Source organism: Chelon labrosus (assembly GCF_963514085.1).
Source record: "Chelon labrosus genome assembly, chromosome: 18".
Lineage (NCBI taxonomy): Eukaryota > Metazoa > Chordata > Actinopteri > Mugiliformes > Mugilidae > Chelon > Chelon labrosus.
Genome location: NC_140351.1, coordinates 20,814,504 through 20,826,602, shown reverse-complemented (window position 1 = coordinate 20,826,602; position 12,099 = coordinate 20,814,504). Strand labels below are relative to the sequence as shown.

The 12,099-nt window shown below is 38.7% G+C and overlaps 1 protein-coding gene across 2 annotated transcripts in view; it reads right to left on the bottom strand.

The window, feature by feature from the left end:
• eya1 (EYA transcriptional coactivator and phosphatase 1) overlaps positions 1-11,579 on the bottom strand; it is a 62,321-nt gene extending 50,742 nt beyond the window's left edge. The window contains exon 1 of one of the 2 annotated variants that reach the window (XM_084565761.1): positions 11,268-11,579. The gene's annotated coding sequence lies outside the window, so the exon portion shown is untranslated. The remainder of the gene's footprint in view (positions 1-11,267) is intronic. The other variant, XM_084565768.1, reaches the window with a different exon arrangement.
• Between the last annotated feature and the right edge of the window lie 520 nt (positions 11,580-12,099).

Sequence of the window (12,099 nt, the reverse complement as noted above, 5' to 3'; positions counted from 1 at the left end):
TTGACATTGACATTATTTTTGTAAATCCAGTAAACTTATTGCTTAATGATAAGATTCTCTTCAACGGGAGCACATTGTTGGTTGTCACCATACAGTCAGTGGTTGTCACAGTTATTAAACCGACTTGTATCGAAATCAATAAGTAATACAGAATTACGATGATGATACCTTTAAACCTAATGCCTCTGTATGAGGTTGGGAAAAATAGCTCACCTCATAAGTTAGCTAACATGCATATAGTGTTAATCTTGAACTTGCTTTTGGCAATATAACGTTAACGGGTAATGGAACGTTAATGTCAGAATAGCTTAAAATCATTAAAAAGTGGCGACCTATGTGCAATTACAATATGATTTGTGTAACTTAAAATGAATGTTAATATTGTGGTCATTTTAGCACAGTTTTTTTTGTTACCTTTCTACATAAACTACAATTCTGTATTCTATCTCGTGTGTTGAACATCATTGCCTGTTGTTGCCTGTTGCCGTTTTTAACTTTCAGATTAACAGTGACATTTGTGAAAGACCTACAGTAAGCATGAAAGACAAAAGGAGTGCAAATACAAACAGGATTTTAATATAATATTTAAAATTATTTGTTATAAAACAAAAGAGAAAAAAAGGGAAGGCGGCCTTTCCACTGCAGTCCACCCCAGCCAAACCAACAGATGCGGACATCCGGCAGACTGAGGTTGTTTCCCATGGTGGTCACAGCTCTCTAGGCCCCATACCATCACCAGTTATCCACACTGGATCTATGGAAGGGAAAAAAGTATAAGTTAACGAAACTATTATGTCACATTTGAAGGGTTAAATGGAAAAAATAATACCAGTACATACATTGACAGTCTTTAAATAAATGTTGTTTGTCCTTTTAAGACACTGCAATATCAGCAGTCAAATATCAAGCCAGATGATGGAGGAGACATCAAGGGTAGCCATGACCTGAACCAGTTACTGAAAGAGAATCATTTTGTAATAAATATAAATGTAGCTGTCTTTTTCAGGTCATAATGTCATTTATGGTAAGCACTTTAAACAGCAACCAGCACACATAACGTTGTTTATTAACGATAGTAAATATATCCAATGAACATCCAATCTACTAAAGTTGTGTAAAATATGAATTAAATAATAAAAATAAAAGCTTAAATGTGAAGTCATTTGATTCAGATTCATTGGTAGAATGCTGTAGACGTGTATTGAGTAAATGTTTTACGATAACTTATCTGCAACACTCGACAAAATCTACAGCTGTAATTTAACCAAGTTACTACATTTATTTGTTTATTTGTATAGTATAACTAAAAATAAGACATAAATCATTATTTCGAGTGTTATATAGCTTCGGGTGAACTTACCTCAAGCAAGGTGAGCTGGGGTGCTGGGAAGACGGGTGAGGAAAAAGTGGGAGTTGGCCGCTTTGCCGTGTTAGCCGGCTGCTAGCACTTCGGATAGCGATTAGCCTAGCTCGGTAGCCTGAGCTAACACGGTTGGTAATACTTTGAACACATGGTGGTGTCCACCAAAGTTCTCTGTAAATAGCTTGTGTGTCAAAAAAATGTCATCTTCAACCAGAAGTATATCAAGTATTTGACAAAAGACTGGCATGTCTTCCTCCATTGAACTGCAAACAACAAGTCCAACTTTGGATCCCATTTCTGAAGCAGCCTGGTGGATACCTCATCATCAAACTGGAGAAAAGAAAGAAAACCTTGGCAGACTACCTCGCATGGTATATTATTGACCGCAACTCATCTGTAATTGACAGGTAAGATCATATTTTTAATGACTAATCTGAGATGAGTTTCAAGGGGTCAGTTTTCGAAATAAACTGTGTTAGTTTGAGGTTCTCATGTGACAGTTGTAAAGTGACAGCTACTTGTTTAGCTGGGTGAGTGTTTTATACAGCTATTAAAATGTCACATCAGTACTGGTCAAGTTTAAAACCAAAATAGTTGGACTTGGAGAAAAGAATTTGCTTCACATTAACATGGCTTTTATAAATGGTCTCATTTGTTTGTACGAATTGTGCACATCTGTGCAAGCCTTTGTGTCTTAATAATTCTCAAGTTAGCATGAATGGTGTACCGCAAGTGTAATGCTCATAACATTAATGAAGCACAAATGTTTGAATTGAATTCCACAAACACAGCACTTTAGAAGTCATTTAGAAGACAATGGGGCGCTAAAGGCAGTTCTTAAAAGTGCATTGTTTGGTTTCTCAAAATGGTGTGAGCACAAATGTTTATTTGGCATTATTATTACTGTAAGGAGGCAAACTTTGTCCTTTAAACTAAGCTTGTTGGTGAATTTTCGGATGAATCTGACAGACGGGGTCAATAAAAAAGAAAGGCCAATGGTGACCATGGAGTAGCTGAGCTCAGTACAGTAAAGTGGTTCAGAGCAGTGATGAAGTAGTGCACGGTTGTTATATGTGTGCTTTCTGTTATACATGTTACACAATCTATTTCTATTTATGTTGCTTTTACTGTATGTTCAATAAAAAAGGTGTGTGTCAAAAGCTTACAGTAAATTAACAAACATGACGAGTCAAATATGAATAACTGTTTCCATAGTAATCCTGAAGTAATTTTAAGGTATTTGTACATCGACAAGCAGTGTGTAAATACAGGTCTGGTGTTGCACACAACAGCACTGCTGCTGAAAGAATTCCTAGGGAAAACCCTGCTCTGTCATTCAGATTGCTTCAAGATGAACAATACAACTTTGTTAACCAATGACTTCAAAATATTTACACAGTTCCTACCACTAGCCATTTGCCTTTCTAGAGAAGCCGACACTTGCTGCTCAATGACCATTCACGCTACCCAGTAGTGTTTGCACAGGGCAAGAAAAACAGACGTATATGACAACTTTGCAGGAATTACACACCAATTAAACAGAGTGAGTTGTGTTTGTTGGAGCTGCTCAACTGTTTCCTAATCCAAACAGAGGACCTGCCACTTGTCTAGCTTGAGGACATAACACTTGTGTGTTCCTCCCAGGTAGGTAATACACTTATCTGGCCATTGTTCTCAGTTCATCCCTGTTGAATCATGTGGCTTTGCCAGTAAGATTTGTTTTAGATAAAACCGTCTCCAAATAAAACCACGGACCTCACAGGTTTTTCTAAAATAAAACCTTGCTGAATATTTAGTGTTTACCAGTGAGTTACTTGTGACCATAAATGTTAACAGTTTAAAAAGAAATGCATTGCCCACAACACACTTCATTACTAAGCAACAGTGGACCGTCAGCAATGTTTTACATGAATGTAACTGTGAGTAAAAACCGAACATCTGTAGGCTGAGTATGTTTGTCTGTATGGCTGAAAGTGAGACCAAGTCTGCAGGGTAGTGAAGTTTCAGACTTTTGTGAGGGTCACACATGGAGCAACAGCTAGACTGCAGCTGTGGGGTATTTCCACTGTCCATAAGTGCCTACCTATTAATGGGCTTACAGAAACTCAAAATAAAAACTTAAATCTGTCAAACAGTTAGTGCACTGTTTAACTCTTTAATGCAGCCATTTCATATCAAACGAAAAGCAAACATATATCCTATTTCTTCCTTTCTTCCACATTGTAAAACATAGTTAACGTATAGATAGGGCACAAAACAGAAAACTAGACTAGAAGAGATTACTCCCCATTTTAAATAACCTTAGTATACACTACCACACGCTACACAAGCTGACACGTTTTGGTACTAAAAAAAACGATATATACTAAAAAAAATACACAGTATAAAAAAGAATAAGTATTTCTGATACATCCTATAGGTGTAACATCTGATGAATCTAAACAGTTAATCAGTCCTGATGTTCTTGAAGGAGTGAAGCAGCAGATTACAGTAATTGAAAGTCCATACTGTGACAGAAATAACTGTTCTCACACAGGGGCTAGACCCACTGGTGCCTTTTGCTGTCTGTTGGCGAGAACTAAATATATTTTCTGCATTCTGAATGGCATTCCACTCGAACGCATATGTGCCAGTAGTTAACAGTGGATGAGAATAAATAGCTTTCTCAGCCAAGCCTTGAGATGTGTCAAAGGATGGGTGCACATGTATGTGATTTGTTTGTTTGCGGATATATTTAATATATGAAGCAGCTATAAAGAAGAGTTTGTCTTTATTCCCTATTTCAATTTTTTATCTGTTTTCTTTAATAACAAGTCACATAAACTCACACGTATACATATTGACAGAGTAATAACCCTTTTGGCAGAGTAACAGGGCCTTATTTTTAAGGATCATTATAGTGAGCCAGAATTATGTCACTCCCACCACCTGTTCCCTGAAAAACGTCACTGGCTTTAAGTAGTTCCGGCATGCATCCAAAATGTGAACTTCTGAACCAGAGTGCTTACTTTCTCATTTGTGCAGAAGCAGGAGGCGGCAGTGTGTAGCAACAGGCACTCTAATTTCGTGGTGGTGGAGGAAAGGTTTACATAAGAGATGAGCTGTTCTGTGGCTGTCACTCAACCGGCCTCTGATTGGCAAACACAGGAATAAGGGCTGGTGCCGTTTCATGTCACCTAAAGTCTAATGAGAGATTAAACATCAGCAGCGGGAATGCTAAATATTGTAAGAGGTTCACACGTTTCTTTGGAATTAACCTAATGAGCCTCTGAACACATTTAATGAAATGAGAAATGACACAATAATTATTTTTATGCGACGCTCACTTACATTATCAACCAGAAATAGATGTAATGTAATGATCAGATAAATAAAAGCCAAGTTCAAGAACTGAGTATTTGCAAGGTGTTTGTCATAAATGAGAGTAGACCCCAAGACAGGCCTGCAGCTCTGTACGTGGCCTGACTGGCAATTAAAAAGATCAACTTTTACAGTGATACAGTTTAAAAATCTGTGATTATCAAACACCCATCAGAAGCACCACAGAGAGCAACTGCATTGGCAGCACAAGACATGTACCTGTTAAATGAAACAGGCTTGCTCAGGAAACCAGCCCAGCAGTGATCCATCATGGGGCGCATGGAAACCACCATACTGTGGCGGCCTTGACGAAATAACCTCACACAAGACCAGTGTGCTGACAGTAGGGATCAAGGCGGTCAGAGTAATTCCAAGGGTCCTGCCACTCTAAAGCCCAGTAGCTGACCTGTACAAAAGGTTGATAAGCCACAGACACAGCACCACACAAAGTGCCAGTCTCCGCACTGTAAACTACTGCAAACCAATATTGATGTTTCAGTCAGTGAAGACAGAGGCAGGCAAGCAGAAGAGGGCACTGTTTTTCATCACTGTTACAAAGTACAATGACAAAGATCCTCTAATAAGTTTTCATGCAGAAGATTTCACATGGCAGAGTAAGAGAAATCTATTTAAAAAAAATTAAAATGAACAACTGTAAAAAGTTAGGCTTAAGTCTGTCCTGCAACAATAAAGAGAAGTAGCCATATACTGCAGTCTATATACAACATATATACACTGATCAGTGTATAATATTATGACTGATCGGTGTATAATGTTTTGACTAATCAGTGTATACGACATATATACACCAATCAGTCATAACATAATAACCACCTTCCTAATATTGTGTAGGTCTCCCTTGTGACTCATCAGAGAATGGACATGGTCCTTCTGAGGGTGACCTGTGGTGTCTGGCAACAGAATGTTGTTAGTGGGGGCCTTTGGGTCCTGTGGGTTGAGGGGAGGGGCCTCTGTGGATCATCCCCTCAGATACTTGATCAGTTTGGGATCTAGTGAATTTGGAGGCCAGGTCAACACCTTGTGCTGTTCTTCATGTTGTTCCTAAAATGTCATTGCTATGGGGTGGGGGTGCCTGGTCTGGTCTAGGTGGGTGGTACATTTCTAAGACTAACATCCACATGAATGCCAGGTCCAAAAGTTTCCCAGCAGGACATTGTATTGTCACAAGATGGTCATATTATTGGTGTCGGTGGTTTTAATTTTGTGGCTGACCAGTGTGCGTGTATATATCTATCTATCTATCCCGTGCACCATTTGCTCCATGTACTAAGGTGGCTATTATATGTCTAACAAGCATTTTTTTTCAGCTGTGCCTTTTTGACTCTGATGACATAATGCTGTAGAGAGTTGGGAGCTGGGGGGGGGGGGGCAACTTTCGTCTCCGCTTTTACTTTTATACACCTATTTAAGAACAGCAGCCTTTCACACCGAGTTCAGCAGGAAGAAGCAGTAAAATGAAATGGGCAAGACCTACAGTATTTCATAATTAATAGGTAGCACTGAGAGGAGAACAGCCCATGCTGACGTAAAAAGATCAACAACGTATATAAGTGATCATTCATTCTCCGGAAAATTACGGACAAAAAACCCTGGTGCCGTTTGTTATTCCTTTTGCAAAGACAAAATCGTAACAAATGTGAAATATGTGTCAGGTTTTTTATAATCTTTGATTGCTTTGCTTTATTTGGAAGTGCTACAGAGCTTCTACTCTCCTTGCCTATACGATCTAATTTGTAACTGAGGTGGTCCCCGGCTCATACCAGGTCACCACCTGCAAGCAGTACTGTAAATTACTTGGTGGGCCTAATTGCCCATGTCCGCTGTGTTACTATAAACTACTAGTGCTGTGCTAACTCTATTGTCAGGTACTTAATCAAGGCCACCAGATTTATTTCCTGGCTCTAACTCTAGGGACAACCACAAGCAGGCCTGAGTAATTGGATCTTTTTTTGCATATAAAATCAACCACCTTATTCTTAGTGTGAATTGGGGTTTGGAAATGATAACAATAATGATATCAGCTAAATCCATACGAGGGCTTGCCTTTCATACTGGGAGTTGCATAATGCACAATACACCCAGATGTTGCTCAGAATGACCCTGCCTGGGGGGGCATGGTACCATTATGCCAATCAAACACAATAACACTTTAAGTCATAGGCCTAAAGCAGACTGGAGAGACTCAATTACACAGCCTTACACACAGCAGCAGCAGCAGCAGTAGTAGTAGTAGTAGCAGTAATAGTCTCCCATGCATGCACCTTAAGCGAGAAATTACAAAAAAAGAAATTCACAATTACAGGACAAGCCTTTTCACATGGTTCCAACAGAAACAGCTAACAAACTACTTCAGAAGACAGGTTGTGATCTAAGATAAGATACATTTGAAGAAGTTAGAAAACAGTGATTTCACCTATGCATATATAAAGATATAAAGATCCAACATAATATTCATAAAAATAATTTTACAGTGAGCTGTATCAGACAAATAAACGTAATCTTTAATCATTTTATTTCAACATATTCTCCATTTCAGTCGCTTTCATTAAGGAACTGAATATAGCACTTTGTAATATAACTCCTTTTTGTCAGTGCAGTAGGCAAAGCAGCAGAGGGTGAGAGAAGAGTGAGCGCCGAGCAATGCAGAGGGGATGTGGTCTGTGTAGGGATGTCAGAAGCATAATGGGCAGCTGAGTCATAGGTTATAAAAAGCTGTCATTAGGGATTTCTGTCCTCAGCAGCTCATCACGCAGGACCTGTGAATTATTTATTACGCTGGAAACTCAAGTGCCCCGTTACTCAAGACCGCCTGCTTTCCTGCACTTCCCTTTCCTTGGGCTTGTTTAATAAAAGCATACCATTTAGTTTTTGTAATTAAAGTCTTTAAGGTGATCCAATATATAAATAGGAATTCATTTTATTAATGTAAGTAGCGTGGTGATTTTCTAACAGTGGATATAATAAATTATACACCAACAGTGCATGCGCCTAATGAGAGCATTTATACAATGAAAGTGCACAATTAAAGTGTTTGGATTATTAGGATGGGCCTTGTATTTTTTGCCCTCAGTCCAAATGACCACCTCATTAGCACTCAGAGTGCATTTATAAAAAAAGGCATTTTTACTGTAGGCCTGGATTTCTTAAAGATAAACGAAAAAACAGTCCTACTAGATGCAGTTTGTATGCTCTTGACGAGAACACGTCATGTCCTCACGTTTGTCATTTAGAGTTGAATTGTCACAGTTTTTATTCTACAAATCAGCAAAAAAAAAAAAAAAAAAGAGAAAAAAATAAGAAAACCACTACTGCCCTAAATCAGTCTCACTTAACTTTTTCCTCTTTGTTTTTGATAGCAAAGTCAATGCAAATCAGCTCAGGCATTTTTCCTCACTTTGTTTTGTTCTCAGTATATGAAAATGGTTAAAAATCCCATGGGTCAGTGAAAATGATCCCTCCACTCCAGTCGCCTGCTCTAAGTCAGCCAAAACATTCCAGACTTCAAAAGACGGGCTTTTCCTACCAGGGCCATTTCAGTGTCCCAACCTCCATGGCCCAGGAGGACTTGGTTATTTGGATAAATTAATTTTTGGAGTCTGCCTGAGTTGCAAAAACAACCTCCTGCCTGACAGCAAATTAGTCTAACTGAAAAAAACTAGAAAATATATAAGGTTAAAGAAAACACCCACGATTTTCTGTTTACCGGCTGCTCTGCTATGTTTAGGATTTTCTACACTTCTGGAAATTGTAATAAAAGAATAAAAAAATATGGCTGAATGTGTACGTAAACCTATCTGTTGGCAGGTGAAGAGTTTCAATAGGCAACATCAGCACACAGGCTGTAAAACACACAGGCTGTGTACAGTACACAGCTGACAGACAGTGTACCATAAAACAGGCTGATGTAAAAGTTTAACAGCTGTCAGTGGTAGAGAAAAAAATTATATAAAACTGAAATCTCTTGAAGAGTCAAAGATTTCTTAAAGGGAAAATATAAACCCGACAGACTGCAAAAACTGGGGGAGGAAAATGGTTACGGAGTGAAAATTATGCAAACAGATGAAGACAATCCAGAATTAATGGTCCGCAACATTTTCAGGCACTCAAAGAGCTGTCCAAGGACACCATAGGGGAGCCGGCATGGCCCCAGTAATTGGAGGAGCATGTAACTTCAAAAGTAAGGAGAACAGACTGGAGAACTTTCCTCTGAAGTCAAGTCTTAAAGAAAACGTGAAGCACATGTACAGTACAGTAGGGAATCTGGTACATGTGTGAATGAAAATTGTTCTATTCATTGCTGCAGACATGATACATTGCAGTATTCCTGCTGCGCAACCACACTCTTATAAACCAACTGAATTCTGAGCTGAGATCTTTGGGTTACAGCTGTTTCACCTCAGGTCAATCATCGAGGCTGCCCAAAAGAAACAGGGTCAAAACAAAACAGGATATTCCACAATGTCAATAAATATGTCAATAAAATGCAGCATTCAGAGGATGTGAGATCACCCGTCGAAAAATAAAAAGCTACAAAACGAAATGACCACCAGTCACAATAAATATGTCATTTACGGTGTTGTGGATTTTGACCATGTTCCCGATCCTTCATAAAATGGATGATATTTCTGCAAGGAAATCCAAGGAGGGGAACATTAAACTTGGGCACTGTCAGATGACGATTCAATCAAAATGAGAGGAGAGCGTTACAGTGGTAGGAATCAAGAACAAATTTATATGCAACTATTTTGATAAGCATTTTAATGATTAAAGTATTTTGTACGGCGGAAACGTTAATCTTTGCCTCATTTCAACATTTCACTTTTCAGGATTTGCTCCGTGTCTTTATGTTGTGGGATTCTCAACTGAATGCCTCTGAGTGACTGTTGGTCACCTCTAGCTTTTATAGTTTCTCATTTCAGTCTTGTCAATAATTTGTTAAATTTTATAGATGAAATAAGATCTTGGGAAACTAACCGCTCGATTAGTCACCAATGAACAAACTAGTAAGGAAGTAACTGCTCTCTTGAACATGCATGATGCATGTCAGCAGGCTGAAAATGCATCAAAACAGCACACTGTTTAGTTTAAATGTATGCTGAAATTCAGTCTGATTATCAGCATTAAGAGCGTGTAAACTTGACACTGGCTGCTTGAGGAGTAATCATTTCTGTTACTTTAGAAAGATGGAGACCAGATGATACGGGCATACAAAGCAAACATCATTTGCGTTCCCTGCTCCACTTTTGTCGCATTGTAATTGCAGTGCTACACGGTTTGTGTAACCATGGACCGATGAACCTCTGGCTTGACTTCTAGTCAGACGTGAGCCAATTCTCAGCGGTAACCTCATCATAACATTTAACCAGGTGTATAAATACGGCAGCCTCTTGAATTTTACACACCGAATGACTCCTGATATTTGACAACAGACAAAGAAAAACACTGAATCAGGGAACCTCCATTTGTACACAGTTGATTCAGTGAGATGCTTATTCAGAACTGTGGAGCGAGCAGAAGGCCCGCCTGAGCGCAGACTGCAATCACGATGGCGTAACTTTGACATAACCTACACTTCTGTCTCGATGATGTGCTTTGGCTATATATCACCAAAATAACTCCAAGTCAGAAGAAAATGAAGACAAACTGTATCATACTGGAATGGGAAAAACAGAGGGGAACACAATCTTTCCAAGGCCTTTTGGTCAGAGGCAAGAACACCATGCACGCTTAAGTCAATCCAACATACACTAACTGAGGAGAAAATGTCCATTTTTAACCTGTTATCCATCACTGTCAAATGTGGTGCACAGTAAAAAAAAAAAAAAAAAGGGAAATAATTAAACAGAAAAATGACTGCAGTCTGGGGCGGAATGACTGAGAGCTGAAACTACTGCTGCTGTTAACTTAAGGCAAATGATATTTTGACAAATGTCTTTCAGACATCTTGCACTTATACCCGCTTCAGCTTAGTTGCAGGAGTTAAAAAAGCTACAGAATCAGAATATATGCTACTAAAGTGAGTAAATATATGTAATAAAATACAAAAGCAGGTTTACTTACTGGTAAACACTGGCTTTAAATATTATAAAATGTAATAATTTTAAACAGACTTTGACGGTTTGATTTAAATGTCAGCTATTGTAGTGTGATGTGTAAAATGCAACTAAATAATTAACCTTAAAGCTTTACAAAATAAATCTCTATTAATATATATGTGTCATAAATAAATAACTGGAGTTAATACACTGAATTAGAGTTATGGGATGTAGCTGGCTGGTAAGCCTCAATTTAGCTCTAATTTATCAGTGCGCCCGGATCCTTCCGCAGCTAATACCATGGAGCTATGATTCATAGTTCTGTCTGTCCAACTCAAAGTAGCCTCGCTGCCCCCGCCCATATTGGAAACGGCTCAATACCACGCTGTCAATTCGCCACACCAAGTCAAACAAACACGTATAGTGCGAAAAGCGCTGAAGCGGCCACTGGAAAACGGGCAAAATGAGTGGTTTCGTGTGGCACCTACCTTGTTTGTGCCACCGCTGTCACCACATGCAACAAGTCTCCCTGCCCAGAACTTATACTCTCTTCGGAGTTTTTTCTCCTCGCAGGCTGGGAAATAAGTGCGCGACGAACACAGAAAAGTGGTGGGAAAGCGGCGTAAAAGAGCCCCTCATTGTCCGCGATGAAGGCTAAAAGTTTTCATGGCAGCGGAGTCGGAAGGTTACACTCAATTGACAAGATATCCGCATGCGTCTGAGCGCGCGCTGCCCACTGGTATCAAATGAGGCAGGCACGAGGACAGCTTTTAGTATTACACTTCACTTTTGTCAACAACTACGACAGGTTGGTTTACCTGACAAGTAGATTTATTTATTTATTTATTATTATTATTTTTACTAATTTATTGTAAGTAAGGCGGTTGTAATAGCAGACAAAACTGACATTTGTTTTTATAAATTATTTTTATTTTTATTTTTTAAATCTACTCATTTTCAAGGATGCCTCAAATTAAAATGACCTTAGCAGTGGTAAATCATAATGGTGCTTTAAACAGTGTCTTCCTCCCTTTGGACATGAATTAGAGCGCCACCCATAGGTCCCTAAGGTAACCGTCAACATTGTTGAATGATTTGAGTAAAATTTGTTTCTTATTCTTTAAATTTTTAGTCCACAAAACTGTTTTAATGTTTTAATTCAATCATTCCAAATGTTCAACATAGAAAAAGAAAAAAAGTTTACCCTATCAGGCCCCCAAGATTATACAAATAAAAAACAAAAATGCCAGGGGAAAGTTTACTCTCACATTGAACTGCTGATAATCGGTACATTATTGTAACCCTGGTTTCTTTATTGGT